Raw genomic sequence first — 16,960 nt, forward strand, 5'->3', positions numbered from 1 at the left:
TCCACAGAGCAAGTGGCAGCTGAATGGACCAAAGCTGAAGAAAAATTCAACCTTCTGCAATCTCTGTCTGAATCCTTCTTTCTAAACTTTTCTTTCCATGTCCTACATGAATGTTCTTGGATAACCTTCACATTCCAAAGTTGGGTCTGTTTTCAATTTTTGTTTGTTTGTTTTTCTCTCAATTCTAGTGTCCTTGTGGTCAGAGTATTGTTAATCGGGAACTTCTTCCTTTATATTTTCTTACCTTACTTTCATTTCATTTTTCTGGCTGCTATGTCTGACTCATTCAGGATTGAAGAGCAAAGAAGAGTAAAGTGTGTGCATCTATCTATACTTACAAGTTCATAAAGAGTGGAAAGTGGGAGTTTCCACTCTCCTAATTTTATAATCTCAAGGCAAATAATGATAAAAGCTAGCTGGATTGGTAAATTCGTGCCTTATTTTGGTAGACATAGACTGTGATCTTATGCACCTGTCTTACTAATCTGAGCTTTAGAGATTATTGTAAAAACCCAAGAAAAAAGTGATGATTAGGCACTCATAGTCTAGTATACATTAGCACTTGTCATACAGTGAGCATTGTTATAAAAATGTGTGTAGATTAACTTAATTCGTATAAGCAATAGTGAATTAAAAGGTTTTTTCCCATGGCATGGTGGTGCACATATTTAGTCCCAGCATATGGGATGCAGAAGCAGATGGACAATTGTGAATTTGAGAGAAAATTCAGGTCAGCTAGGGTTACACAGTGAGATCCCTTCTCAAATCAACAAAAAATATTTTTCTATACTGAATCTAATAAGAAAAATCATGGTGTCCCAAGGAAATTTCATAGCTATTATGACTTATGGTCAAAAAATGATATTAAATATTTAAACAGTATAGAAGAAATGTATAATTGAAATGCATAGGAAATGGTTTTTAATGGAAATTGTTACAAACTGATGATATATGTAAACAAATCAGAACCATATATTGACTATGCTATTAACAAATTAGAATTGAAAATGGTACTAGTCATTAGAATTTGTGTTCATTTCTTCTTCTAAAGTGTGTTCTAGAAAAATTAGAACTAATTTCTGTAAGAACAGCAAACATGAGACTCTGACTCCAACTCTCAGCACCACAAAGCGGCAAACCCATCCCCCTGAGAAACTTACAGATTACTAACACAAGGAATAAATGAAGCAAAACAAGAGTAACAGTGAAATCCAAGATCCCTCTCCGTATATATTGCATTAACAAAACATAAAATGTATCTCAAAACCTTTCCCAAGATAAGATGTAGACCCATGATGGTTTACTGGTTAGTTCTTTCAAACACGCGAGGAACATGGTATCATCACTAACTAAACTTTCAATAAATGAAGAAATGACCATGTCCCAATATATTTCATGAGTCTATAATATTCAGATACCAAAACATTGCTGAGGATATTTTACCACTGGAGACCAGGGTCTGCCACTCCAAAATCCTTCTGCAGCCTAAGGTTTACTTTATACTGAAAGTCATCAACAAGAACCAGATGTAGAAAAGGTCTCTCTCTCTCTCTCTCTCTCTCTCTCTCTCTCTCTCTCTCTCTCTCTCTCTCTCTCTCTCTCTGTGTGTGTGTGTGTGTGTGTTTTCTGAATAACCAAAATCAAGATCCCAAACATGAGTGGTGATTCTTTTTCCTTTTCCTCCAATAGGAAAGACTACATCGGCAGAATTAAAGATGGCACAGGTGGAGAAATATATTTAACCACGTATTTAGGAACTATTGTTTGGTGTTTGTCTTTTCACACACTGTCACACTGAGAGGATCAAAACTTTTATCCTTTTTCCTGTCACTTCCACAGAAATTGATTTTGTTGTTGTTGATAAAGATGCTTTATGTGAGAATTCAAAGTCACCTCTTTAAAATATATTCTTTCATATGGTGTCTCCCATTTATATGTTAAATACAAGTTAGTAAACATCTGATACCTGTTTTTTATTGACTAATTTATAACTTCCTACAATACTCTATTCAGACAGAGAATTGATGAGATTTCAGAAAGAATTATTTAGCCTACTCTATCAGAAAAGGATACAGATATGCTCATCACAATGGATAATTTGTGGGAGGAACACAGTAATACAAGAAAATGAATGTGTCCAGAAAAATATATAGCTTAATAGTGACTTGTAAGGTTTCTTTTCACCTGAGAAAACAAAAGTAAAATATTACAGCTAAGCAGAAAAAAAAGTAAACAATCTAAATATAAACAGAAAAAGGTAGGTAACAAAATCTAACATTTATTCATTACTTTCAAAATAAATTAGGTTTAAAAGGAAACTTTGTCAATCTGGTAGAAAATAACTCTAAAAACAATAACTAATCTATCTACTGATAAATTTTATTACTCTTTCTGATGATTGGGAACAAACAAATAATAGAAAGGTACATGCTTCCTTTTCAATGTTAGGGCACCCTTAGAAAAAGAATTCAACAAAAAAGTCAAAGAAGTCAAATACTTTTATGCAGAGATGATAATATACACAAAGAAAATACCTATCTATGCAAAATTAATTAGGTAAACCTACTAAGATCTCAGGATACAATGTTAATATTAAAAATTCACAGTGTACAGTTCTTAAGTGTGACTCAAAACTGTGTACAATTGTTTCTCCCTTCCCTTTCTTTACTGTCCATTTTCTTTCATTTCCTTTTGTTTCATCCTCTTTCCCCATCTCTAATGTGCTTCTTGATTCTAATAATTTCACAACGAATGCCAATTGTCACATATACAGATCTTAAAAGAATGATGAAATGGGTTTGGAAATCCAGGGAAGGAACATAATATCAAAATGGTGAATCCCACTACACATGTATAAAACAAGGATAGGTATGATTGTTGCCGACCTTAAATCCAGCATTTCCATGCAGAGGGAAGTGGATCTCTAAGGTTGATAGCAAGTATCAGGCCATCCCCAGATACACAGGGAGGCCCTGTCTCAGTTAAAAAGAAATCACATAAAACGAAGTCACGGAAAGTGATTTGCAAGGTCAGTTACTCCCCTAAGTAAAAACACAAAGCTCCAAACAGAAAGAAGAGTCAGGCCAGTCAGCATCATTGTTCAGTGTGTAAAGTGGTGTTTAGTCAATAATTGTGACAAACAATTTTATCCATACATATCAAATTCGAGAAGAGAAGTCATTGTGTTATTGGAGTTAGGATCTTTACTATTGGAGTAATAGTCTACAGAGAGAAAGGTGAATGGGCTAAAATACTCTGCAATGAAAGGATAAGATTTAGAGCCTTTCCACATAGCTAATGCTATATGGTTAATTAGTAATAAGTAATTAATATAAATTCAGATGCTCACAGATAAAATTACAGTCAGGAATGCATGCATGCATTTTCTTTTTAACAAACACAAAGTCCAATACATATTATTTGTCTTGTTCAACCAGCTGTATGTCTAATATAACTAGAACTCAATAGCAACAAACACTTGCAATGCTAAATCATGTCTTCTCGAGCAGCTCCATTCTCCAATTAAAGAAACAAAAAAAGTAAACAAACAAACAAAAAACCAAACAACCTCCCTAGACACACACAAATAAAAACCAAAATCAATAGCAAACGACAAAACAAAAAGGAAAGGGAAAGAAAAGCAAGCAAAGACCTGAGGCTCTTAGGAGAAAGGGCTGATCTGAGGAGATGTAGAGTAACACAGAGAAATTTTCCCATTCTGTGGTGCAGCAAAGTAAATTGCTCAGACAACAAACTAAATGACACTGATGGGGGTTTATAAAGGGGACACAGAAGACGACTCAGTAGGCACGCAATGACCAAAGCTAGAAGCAGAACAGAAAATTAAGGTTGTATCAGATTATAGGGCAAAAGATTAAAGCGTGTATGATTACTCTCTGAGGTATATGTATTCATAATGTGTGTGATGGGGGCAAGGAGATATTTCTAACATAGTTCTAAATAATTGACGTGCCTTCCCTGTATGTAGCAGAACGAAGCCATCATGGTGATTTGTTTCCAGACCGCACAGTATAGAGATGGGGAGGGCATGATAATAATAGTGATAGAATCAGCATTGACAACTCATCTTGATAGGATACATTCTGACTGCCACTATGAGGAAAACAGTCAATGAACCTTTTGCAACCTCTTAAGCTTGATTTGCAGAGCCCAAAGAGCCTTCAGAACTACCTTCTTTGAGGGTTCTACTGAGATGGTTCTTTAAGCCCATTTAAAGCATTGAGATGCTTTTCTAATCCAAATTCCAAAAATCTTTCATAGTCGGAGGACTATGAAAACGGAATGGTCAGGCGTGTCACAGCAATACTCTCTGGTATTAATTTCTGTCCGAGTTACTGATTTGGTGCTGTAAAGAGACACCATGATCAAGGTGATTCTTATAAAAGAAAGCATTTAATTGAGAAATTGCTTCCAGTTTTAGAGGGTTTGCTGATGCTCATCATGTCAGGAAGCAAATAGGTAAGCACGGCACTGCAGCTGCAGCAAAAAGCTTTATATCCTGGTCTTCAGGCAATAGAAAAATAGAAAGGCACTGGATCTGGCGTGGGCTCTTGAAACCTCAAAGCCCACCCCCTGTGAAACTCCTCCTTCAAGGCCACGCCTTTTCCAACAGAGCCACACCTACTATTCCTTTCCACTCAGTTCCACAATCTGAGGACCAATGATTCCAACATAAAAGCCTATGGCAGGGGTCGGGGTAGGGGCAGTCATTTTTTTTTTCAGAGCTGGGTACTGAACCCAGGGCCTTGCGCTTGCTAGGCAAGCGCTCTACCACTGAGCTAAATCCCCAACCTCCGGGGCAGTCATTTTTATTCACACCACCACAACCTGTAAGGCAAAAAAAGCTTAGAAACATAAAAAATTATATTCACTTACTCATATTCTTTTAAGGATAATGTTACATTACAATGCATTGTATTCCGTAGTTGCACTATACCATCAGCAGTTTAATAACGATTAAGATCTAGTGAGCCTTTAACAGAGACTGGGTTTTCTTTTAGGCACTAGGCTTTTTTTAAAATTGAATTTATGTCTACTGTAAATTATCAATATTCTTTATATATTTCATTCTATCAATTTTTAATTATCATTAAAATATTAAAGGAAAGTTTTCTAAACTGTATGGGTTTATTTTGAAATACATACCAATACCTCTCATTTGAAAAGCAAGTTCTAAAATGTGGATTTTGAATTGTACATCCTAAATTTTGGTTTTTTTTTTTTTTTTTTTTTTTTTTTTTTTTTTTTTTTTTGGAGCTGGGGACCCGAACTCAGGGCCTTTGCTTCCTAGGTGGCGCTCTACCACTGAGCTAAATCCCCAGCCCCAAATTTTGGTTTTTGATATTTGATGAGAGATAAGAAATGTTTTCTTTTACTTTTAAGATTGTAGTACAATTTCATCATCTCCTCCTTCATTTTCTTTTCTCCAAACATTGCCCTAAAACTCTCCTTGGTCTCTCTAAAATTCATGAATATTTTTATTAATTCTCCTTACATGCATATATGTGTATTTATAAAGGTATATTTCTAAATATGACCTTCAGTCTATGCGAGTCAAATATTTTATTTTCATTATTTTAATATTTCATATTTTTATTTTATACTTTCTTTTTTATTATCATATGAAGAAATTCGATCTAAAGTTAACACACTTTATGCTCTCACTCTTTTGTAAGTCCTTTTACCTCCTGAGGTTGCCTGTTTCCATTTTTTTCTGCTGCCCCTGAGGACTTCTGTACTGCTTCCCTCCAATACCTGATCGTGTTCCCTCTTTCCCTCCCTGTGCCATTTCCCATCCAGGTCCCCCCACCCTTCCCCCCTGTGAATTTCTAAAACAATATAACAAATAAGATAGACAAGGCAATACAGAGTTGTTGTTCACGGGGTATGTACATAAATCTTGGTTGTGAAGAAAATCACATCACTCTGCTTCATCTACCTATTAGTGAATTCAGTCTTAAAATATGTGATAATGGCAATCAACTATTGAGTAATTAAGAAATTTGCACAACTGAACTGTATTCCACCTTTTAAGGCTTTCTAGTTTCTTTTCACATTGGAGCCTTAATTATTTCTACTTATTATTGAGAGTTATTCAATTTCATCACAACTGTCCCTGATTAGTGGTCAAAATAAGAATATAGGAGACCACCAAAGACAACCTGTTTTCCACTATATTCTACCTTTATAATTGACTTGCATATCTCAGAAGACGATATATAAAATGTGGAGAGAGAGAGAGAGAGAGAGAGAGAGAGAGAGAGAGAGAGAGAGAGAGAGAGAGAGAGGGACTTTAAAACATGCATTTATTAAGTGTATTTGCTTTCTTTTAGCTTATAAAACTGATGTGTTTTAGGTTTATTAATATCTAAGCCCTTCTTCTTGCCAAGAAACCAAAAACTATGATAAGACACTAAAATGTGAAGAACAGTTTTTGTGTACTTTAGAATATTGGAAAATGCAACAGAAATTTAACACTTTGAATTTTCTTTTTCTTTTTTTAATTTTTTATTAGATACATGTCTTTACTTACACTTCAAATGTTATTCCCCTTCCCGGTTTCCTGTCCATAAGTTGCCATCCCCTCCCCTGCCCCTCCCCATACTGGTATTCCCCCCATACATCCCCCTTACTGCTCCCCTGCCATATTACCCTGCTCTGGGGGTCCAACCTTGGCAGGACCAAGGGCTTCCCCTTCCACTGGTGCCCCAACAAGGCTATTCTCTGCTACATATGCAGTTGGAGCCCTGGGTCAGACCACGTGTAGTCTTTCAGTAGTGGTTTAGTCCCTGAGAGCTCTCATAAGATAACGAGGTAATAAGATGCTTCTCCTGATGCTGCTCGTGATAACAGGAACAACAAAACCAACAATCAAAAAAAAAAAAAAAAACAACTTAAACTCTTAGCAACTAAAATATGATTGAATATTATTTAAATGTTTAGATAATTTCTTAGGAGAATTCCAATATTCATAAGTTTCTGGTTTTTGTTTTTGTTTTTCAAACCATCTTCAACTCATCTTGTAAACAAGAGGATCTTTCTTTTTTGTTTTTTTGTTTTCTTCTTCTCAAAATAAACCCCAAATGACATTTCCGAATTCACCTGCATCAGATTCTTTGTCCCATTTCATTCATCCACTCCCTCCTGATTAGTGGAGCACAGCTTCTTTGTGACAGGCCTGGGAATTATGCCTGCCTTTTCCTGACTTGGTGTATCCCTCAGTAATTCTTGTGGCTAATGCAGATACTTCTCAGGAAGACAATGTTAAAGTTAAGATTCAAGAACTGTCAGCCACTGGAACCATGCTCATAGCCTGAGGGGAAGATGGAATAGTCATTCAATCAGATCTCTATGTGTCATTTCAAAAATACTCCCTCATTTCCTCAACTGACCTCACCCTGCAAATGACCATACTGACAGAAGATAATTTTTCCTATACATTCTGATTGTTCCAAACAATAAAGAATGCTCTGTCTTTGTGTGACCAACCATACAACACTCTGATATGAACAAAACTGCTTCTGGGAAAGGTCATAAAACTAGAGTCATAAAAATAAACTGTGTTTCTTGTATTTTAAAATAAATTTAAATATAGGAGACCATGGAATACAGGGCACATATAAGGGGAGAGTTTTTTTTACAGTTTGTGCTGTGTATGAAGATAAGGGTTTGTGAACATATATGGCATACACTCATGAAAAATATATTTTTTTCCTGTGAGTCATAATCTAAAAAGCTTGTAAGGGTTTTCAGGGTCTCATGATTTGGCTTGAATAATTCATATTTTCTCCTCTCTGTGGTAACAGAAATTTCAAACTGTAGCAAAATTTTATCATGTCTTGTCCCTGGGTCTCTCCTGGGTTAATAATTTTCCTAGGCATCATTGGATTTGTCCTTACTGTTCAATTTCAACTTTATTCTTATACTTTTAGAGAAATTTTAAGTTTCAGTAAGGTTAAAAAGTTTTCATACATCGTATCTTTACAGCCTCTAATTGCTATATTATCAATATTTTATCAGGTGGCACATTGATTATTAAAATTAAGCCTATATTGTTATATCATCAGCAAACAGATGGCTAAAATAAAGTATTGTTATTGAGTATTCTTTATGTTTTTCTTCATATATATATATATATATATATCTCACATACATAGTAATTTCACTGTATTGCAAATATTGTTGTTCTGCCATTTGGTTTTCCTCAATCAGGAACCCCTGGCAACTGCTCATAGTGCTGTCTTTATAGTTCTATATACTATTTGTTGTGTCCTGTTTGGCAGTTGTCTCTTGGAACCATGATCTTTTATGAAGAGAAAATGGAGGGGGAATGGATGAGGGGAGGTGGGAAATGTGCTGAGAAATGGTGGTGCAGACCTTGTTGGAATGGCCAATGAATGATTGATTTAACTTGAGGTCTACACTACAAGACAGAGCTTATACCTGCACTGCCCAGATAGCCAGGAAACAGAAATTAGATAGTCCAGAGAACTAAGATAGAACCAAAAATGACTGGAGGAAAAAAGCAATGATATAATTGCTAAAAATATTCTGCTATATTCATAGATTAGTACCTTGTTCAGATACCATTAAAGAGATTAATATTATTTTTTGCAAACACATTTTTTACTTATTTACATGTGGCTAAGAATGCTCTCATGCAGTAGCATGTAACATGAAATCAGAAAAATACTTGTGTGAGTTGATTCTTTTATCCATAAAATGCTCTCTGGAGATGGAACTCAGATGATTATGCTTGGTGGCAAGTGTCGATATTAGCCTAGCCTCCTTGGTGAGAATCATTCCATTCTTTTTAAATTTTACATGTGTCTATGGATGGTCACATGTACAAGGGCACCTGCTCATAGGTAAATGCGAACAGATGCTTGAGATTCATAACTGTGAATCTTCATAAGTAGTTATTTTATTCATTTAGACAGGGTCACTCAATAGAACTCAGAGCTCAAAGATGTTTACTTGTTTACCTGGTCACCTTGCCACATCCCTGAAGACAGATCCCTGTCTTCAAAACCCACCAGAAATTTATATGGGGGCTGGGAATCTCAACTATGATTCTCATAGTTGTACAGCAAGTACTTTATTGTTTTATCCAGAGAGGTATCTGTGTACCTGAGATCTTATTTATCACTCAACAATCCATTGTGCAGGTGTGGTACAGCTTACTTATCCATTTGTTCACTAAGTATCATAATCATCATTTCAGTGTTCTGGTAGTCATGAAGAAAGTTTCTAAAAACATACATTGGAGATTTTCATATGGATGAAACTTTTCAACTGTTGCTTAAATTGCTCAGACGGGTGATGCTAGATCCTGGGACATGAGCAGGTGACTTTTGTATGACACTGACAAGTTGTCATCCACAGTGAACAGAAAATTTTGCACCACCACTAGCAAGGAATGAGAATTTTTTGCTTGTCACTCTCTGCACAATGTCCTGTCACTTGCAATTCAGAATTTGGCATTCCAATACATGTAGTGGGCCTCTTCTTTAATGGGCACTTCACTAATAACTTAGGAAGTTGTGCATCTTGTCCTGGACTATTTTGATTCTGAACACACCAAAATAAATCTTCCTGTGCCTCCTGCGGTTAAAGGCATGTGCCACCATATCTGGTGATTTAGCTTCGCTTTCTAATTAGGGAACTTAAAATTGCTGTGTTTGAAGATTTCTTTATAACAGACTTTTACTGCCTCTCTCCTTTGCAGATAATTAGACCAGACCAGTCTGTACCTTCTCTCCTCACTGTCTTCATACACATATTTTTCCTACCAAAACATATTCAAAATGAAGGAATCAGATTATCCATAAGCTGCTAAAGGGGGCTGTCATATTTGTGTGTGAGTGTATGTGGTGTGTGTTTAGTTCCTTTAGAGTAGTAGCAATAAAAATAAATTATTTAAATTTGATACACTTCTCCATATTTGTGCTATTTCAGCTATGATACTGCAACCTCTGAAATTCCCTTTTTAGGTTTCTTCTGGAAGTAGACCATCATAAAAGGTAGCTTCTTAATGCAGAAAAATATGTAAACATTCTTTTAGTTTTTGTTCTATTGATGGGAATAACACCATGAACAAGATGATGTCTATAAAGAAAGCATTTAATTGGGGACTGCTTAAGTTTCAGAGAGTTAGTCTATATCATCATGGTGGGGACAGTGGCAAGTGGCATACAGGCATGGTGTTCAAGAACTAGCTCATGCTACCTACAGGCAGAAAGAGTGGAGAGAGGAAGGGAGGGAAGGAATCGAGAGAGAGAGAGAGAGAGAGAGAGAGAGAGAGAGAGAGAGAGAGAGAGAGAGAGAGGTAGTCTGGGCCTGGTATGGATTTGTTTGTTTGTTTGTTTGTTTCACATCTTTCACACTAATCACATAGACTCCCCTCCCCTAATACCTATATCCCACCCTAGCAATCTACCCATTAGAGAAAGACATCTTATTATTGAAGATGGACTGTGTAATACTGTGTCCCAGAGTATAATCTTTTGTCTACACTTCCTTGCTTGAAAATGCTTATTGTAATGACTTTCTGGTCTGTTAAGGAGCTTCTTGCTTCTTCTATTCAGTAGGTATGGGAACCTCACAGGGACTCCTCTCAGAAACCCTGTAGTTGCCCTGTGTTATGGAGCTCCTCTAGTTTTGGATGTTACGGTTGGGTAACTCAAAGCCTGGAATCTATGCCTGAGAGGTATCTAAGCTGGTCAGCCCTCTGGTTCTCCCACTCTCACACCGTTGGGGCCAACTCACCAGCAATCTCACTTCAGGATGACTTCTACCCTGTTGCCCAAGTGAGGTCTTGCTTTCCCAAGTGTTGTAGCTAATGAGGGACATAGCCAGTTCTTCCACTCACATGATGCAAGGTACTGCTCTCCTTCATGGCATAGATGGCTAAAGAGAAGGGATGTGGGGACACATGTTCCTCTTCTGTACCACTGTCCAGCAGATAAGAGTCAGGGCCAGCTCTGGTGATTTCATGATCCCAGGGCCAGGTCTCCTACCTGCCACTGGTGGTGAGGGCTAATGGGACAGGAGAATATTTCTCCCTCAACCATATCACCACATGAGAGAGACCTGAAGTAGGGACAACTCTCCCATGCTCACAACCTCAGAGTCTGCCTGCCAAAAATGGAGGGATGTTCTCCTGAATACTGCAGCTGGCTAAATGTGGGGTCATCTCTCTTGCTTTCATGCCCACAAAGCGGTCTTTCCCAAGATACCAAGATAAGGAGTGATGTCTATTCTACACAATCTTCAAACATCAACATGTCTCTAGGGGGCATCCTAGAGTACGGACATCTGCTTAGACTTTTGTGGTAACAAACCCTTACTACATCAGAGACACAGACTCAGATCTGGCCCATGGTAGCAGCACAGATCAGGACCTCACTATGGTCCCAGGCAGTATCACCAGCTATTCACAATAGGCTATTTCTCACTACTGTCTAATCTCCAGTTCTGCCTTCTTCATTGTGCCCTCATTCTTTTATTTCTAATTCACTTCTATTACTCCACAATTTACATGCTCCTGGGATCTCTGAGTTTCTGGGGGTCACCTCAGGAGAGGTCTCAGGTATACTATGCCCTGCACATGCATTGTGGCAGGCAGGGATCATCTTGGGCATGGAAAATTCTCTCAGGCCTGTGAGGTGCAACTGGTAGTTGTCTCAGGGTAGCTCCCTGTGCAGACTCCTTGATGCTGGTCTGGTGGCATCTCTGGCTTACTCATTGCCTAGCCTGCCAGAGCGGCCACATGAGAGGGTCATCTGTCTCAGGCTGACTACCTCCAGAGGCCCTGCATCCCAGACAGGGTTCTTTTAGTCTTTGTCTTGTTTCCTGTCCTGGGAGATTTCTGGACCCCATAGAGCTAGACTGATGGTTGTCTCTGGCTTGCCTTTTTCAAGGAATTTTAGGCTACTACTCATACAGATGTTCATAGGTCAGAACACTGAGAGTATACATAGCCTCTGGTGTGACTTTTTTATTGCAATAGCTTTTATTGAAGATGTATAAAAGTGCATTATAAATTAAAACATCACCAGACAGACAGCATAGCACTTCAGTGAACTGGACATTGTTCTAATAGAGGTCCAGTTCTCAGGGCTACCTGGTTGGTAATTATCTCTGGTATATGATGCCCTGAACTACCTGAGGACCAAGCTATACCTCTCCTGGGCATATACCCAAAAGACGCCCCAACATATAACAAAGACACATGCTCCACTATGTTCATAGCAGCCTTATTTATAATAGCCAGAAGCTGGAAAGAACCCAGATGCCTTTCAACAGAGGAATGGATATAAAAAATATGGTACATCTTCACAATGGAATATTACTCAGCTATCAAAAACAATGACTTTATGAAATTCATGGAGGGAACTGGAAAATATCATCCTGAGTGAGGTAACCCAATCACAGAAAAACACACATGGTATGCACTCATTGTTAAGTGGCTATTAGCCCAAATGCTTGAATTGCCCTAGATGCACAGAACACATGAAACTCAAGATGGTATGACTTTTTTGAACCTCAAAGGCTGCACTCAGTTACCCACCTTCTCCAAAATGGCCACACTTCCCAATTCTTCCAAAACAATCCCAGTAATGTGGACCAAGCGCTCAAGTATTTGAGCATATATGGTATAATTCTCATTCAAACTAATACACATATACATATTGTGTGCATGTGTGTAATATGTGATTTCTTGTGATTTTACTGCATATTCAATATTTATAGCTCAGTTATGCTTTAGCTTATTAAATCTAAATCCTCATTTTAAGTTTTTGGAGTTAAAACTTAATTACATCTTACCATTCTTTGCCTTTATCCCACCAGACATTTAGGTACACCCCACTCAGACTGTTTCTCAAATTCATGGCATCTGATTTTTTTTATTTAGTTGTTGTTGTTGTTGTTGGTGGTGGTGGTGGTGGTGGTGGTGGTGGTAGTGGTGGTGTGTTTTCCAAAATATTTAACTACACTATAATTTCAGTCCATAAAATAATATTTATATCTATATTTATAACTATTTATCTATCCCTCATCTATAATATCTATTTATCTGTCTGTCTGTCATTTATATCTATCTAATTTCAGGACTGATTACGTTGTTTTGAATAACTAAATGGATAACTCTTCCCTAGAAAAGACATTTTCTGCCAGTCATAGAATTCTTTAGTTGTCTATATTTTTGTCTGCAGATAGGAGCTATTGAACTTTACCCTTTCCATGCTATTATGTCTGATGGTGTTATCCTTGTTCAGGTCTTGTTTTAGCAGCCATGTTGCTCAGTGAAAGCTTCCTTACATTTCTATGAGACAATCTCATACAAGACCTCCTATCACTATGGCTCTTACAATCTTTGTGTTCATTGACGTTCCATTTACCTTAGGTAAATGAGTTGTGTTGTAGATGGATCATCTTTTTAAGTATAGAGTGTAACCACAATTGGTTACATTCTTTGATAATGAATGTGTCAATATACCCATTAACAAGAAGAAGATAAAAACTAGTGCTCTGAAATTTATATCAGAGAAGTATATTTGTATAAAACAAAGAATGGAAATTATCTATGACTTGATTTACACATTTTCATTATGCTATTAACCTACAAAGAGATATGTTAAATATTATATCCTTTTCTCTCAAATTGCTTCTGGAGTACTAAGGAGCTAAACAATTAATCTGAGCATATTTTATTTCTATACATTTAAAAATTGACTTTTAAGATATTAATATGCCTCACTGCATGACACTCAATGCAGGAAAAAAGCTAACTGCATAGTATTGTCCTCTGTATCCCACACATGTACCACAACACACACAAACACACATACATATAAACAAACAAATAATAAATAAACAAAATAAAAATATTTAACAAACAAATAGACAAAACTCTAAACACTGACTCTTAAAGTTGTCATATGCATTGAGTCCTTCAAATAAATTTTCATAAAAAGCTTTTAAAGTACTATGTCTGTTCCCAAGCAGACACAATACCTCAGACTTTCACTAATGAAGTAACAGAATACCAGCTGCATCCTCCCTTCCCTGCTCTTTATACATCTGGTGGATCTTACAGATTCTCTGCTGGCCAAGTGAATCTGTGTATCAGGACCCAGCTCAGTTGGAGACCCTTTCCTCAACCACAGGCCATTCTTGCCAGAAGACTGGGTAGGCTGCCTACAAGCCTTCTCTGTTCTCTATGTTCCCCAGGAGACCCAATGCCTCAGGCTAGTCCCAGCTCCATTCTATCTTCATGTTTATGCCTCCTCTGGATCCCACTCACCGACTACTCCAGATCTCTCAGAGATCAGCATCTAGTACTGTAATCACCCTAGGTCTGACACATGGGTCGCACTGGAAAGAAGAAATAGAATAGATTTTTTTTCTGGTAAACAGGAAGCCTGTAGCTTATGGTAATAAGAGCAGGAGGGATCAATTGGAGGGAAAGGATATGAGATGGAGAGAGAGAATGTGTGGGAAGAGACAGCTGGAATTGGGGAGTATTTAGGTGGCAGTATGGGAAGTGAGTGCGTTGGAAAATTCCTGGAATCCATGAGGATTATCTAATTGAGGACTCCTAGCAATGGGGAATACAAGAGTGTGAACTGACCATGTCTCATAGCCAGGCAAGGCTTCCAGTGTGGAGACAGGGTTGCATTTGGTTGAGCTGTTGGGAAAGGAAGGCCTTTTGTGATCCCCAAACAATCCAAGGTGATGATAGGACAGAAGGTTGCTCTCTAAAAACTGACAGCAAGACTCCATTGCTGAGGAAAACATCCATACAGCTAATTGAACTTAGTGAGTTTGAGCTAGTTCCTGCATGGAGCCATCATCCCTACATTTTAGTCTCTTGGGCATAGTTTTCTACTGTGTAAACGATTAAAAGAGAAGCTAGGATACAAACAGTGATGGTTTTTATATGCTTGGCCCAGGGAATGGCATTATTAGAAAGTGTGTCCTTGTTGGAGTAGGTGTGTCACTGTGGGTATGGGCTTTAAGAGACTCATTCTAGCTGCCTGGAGGTCAGTATTCTGCTAGCAGCCTTCAGATGAATATGTACACCTCTCATCTCCTCCTGCACTATGCCTGCCTAGATGTTACCACACTTTCACTTTGATGATAATGGAGTGAACCTCTGAACCTGTAAGCCAGCCCCAGTTAAATGTTGTCCTTATAAGAGTTGCCTTGGTCATGGTATCTTTTCTCAGTTGTAAAACTCTATCTAAGACACAAACCCAGTCATGAAACCTTTGACCTACAATCCTCCATGCCTTCTTGCAAAATATGTTGGAACAAAGGTGGCAGAGAACTTGTGAGCATAGTCATCGAATGTTTGATTTAATTTGAGTTCCATACCATGAGAGGAAGTCTGTGCCTAACACTTCTGGGATGTTCAGGAACCAGAGACTAGATAGACTGGAGAACTAGGGCAAAACCAAACGGGAGTATTCAAAACAAATAAACAAACAAAGCCAAACAAACAAACCAACAAAAAACAATGAAATGATAATTAATGGTATTCTGCTATACTAATAGAGTGGTGCTTCATCCCGCAGTAGGTGAGAGAATATTCAGAGACATTATATACTATGAAAGTCTAAAATGGAGTTCATCATCAGGTACCTTTCATCAGAGCTCAGGGCATACTAAGGAAGAGGGATTGGTTGAAAGTTTGTAGGAGACAGAATTGTCAAGCATGGGGCTAGCAGAGGTGTGCACCAAGTCTTCTGTGTATATGTTGTGGCTGTTCACTTGGTGTTTTCGTGGGACTCATCACTGTGGAAGCAAGTGTGCCTTTGACACCTTTGCATGTTTTTGGGACACTTCCTCCTCCTGAGTTGCCTTGGTCAGCCTCAGTGTGAAGGATTTTTGTCTTGTCTTATTGTATATTTTTTTCTCCTGTTTATTACTTGTCTCTTGGAGGCCTGCTCTTTTTTTAACAGAGGGAGTGGATCTAGGGAAAAGAAAGGTGAGAGGTCGGGGGAGAGGCGGGGGGTTGGGGGGAGACTAGAGGGGTAGAGGAGAGAAACTGTGGTCAGAATGTTTGTAAGAATAATATATTTTAAATTAAAAAATAAAAATTGTAGAGATATTTAGCAAAAATTATTTCTAATAAGATGTGTCATTTTTCATTAAGTCTAAATGATAAATAAGAACTTTAGAGCCCTTACAGAAAAAAATTAGCTGCATGTTTCTTCTCTCTTTCAAATAAACATTTATTTGACATATACATTAATGAACAAATAGACACTATTTGAGATATGACATATACTAGGCTGGGCTGCCTGCATATGAAACAGTTCTCTGGGTATAGAGGGTACTCGATGGTGGCTGCCCTAAATACTCTGCCAAGTGGCTGCCCTTTCTATAAATGATGTTCGACTAGCTGTAGCATGCACACACTTCAAAGGCAATAATAGTATGACAGGAAACAGTCAATCAATCATACAAACAAACAAAAACCCAAATCTAAATTGATCCAACACACAAAATGGTCAGTCACTGGTTTGTAAACACATCTCAGGATCTTTTTGAATGCTAGATTTGAAAAGTTCATTCTCTCTTAAATATTTCCTCATCAAGACCATGTTCAAATACTGAATCTTAAAGTTTGAATCCTATGGTTTAAAACGATTTTATGAATTCTTCTTTCTGAATTTTGAAATATGCTACTTGTCTTTATTAGGTTAGTATTGGGGAGGAATGTGTTATTTTGACTTTTACTTCCATAAGTATACTTATACTTCACTGTTCATCCTCCAAAGAAGTTAAGGAGAGAAACACAAACAGGGAAGGAATCTGAAAGCAGGAGTTGATGCAAAGGCCATGGAGGACTGCTGCTTGCCAGCTTGTTACTCACACGTTGGCTAACCTACTTTCTTTTATTTTTTTTCTTTAAAATCTTTTTTCATCT

The 16,960-nt window shown here is 37.6% G+C and overlaps 1 pseudogene; it reads right to left on the reverse strand.

Moving 5' to 3' along the window:
* Window positions 1-11,943: 11,943 nt before the first annotated feature.
* Window positions 11,944-12,060, reverse strand: LOC116897607 (annotated as a pseudogene).
* Between the last annotated feature and the right edge of the window lie 4,900 nt (window positions 12,061-16,960).

This window comes from Rattus rattus, chromosome 3 (genome assembly GCF_011064425.1).
Source record: "Rattus rattus isolate New Zealand chromosome 3, Rrattus_CSIRO_v1, whole genome shotgun sequence".
Lineage (NCBI taxonomy): Eukaryota > Metazoa > Chordata > Mammalia > Rodentia > Muridae > Rattus > Rattus rattus.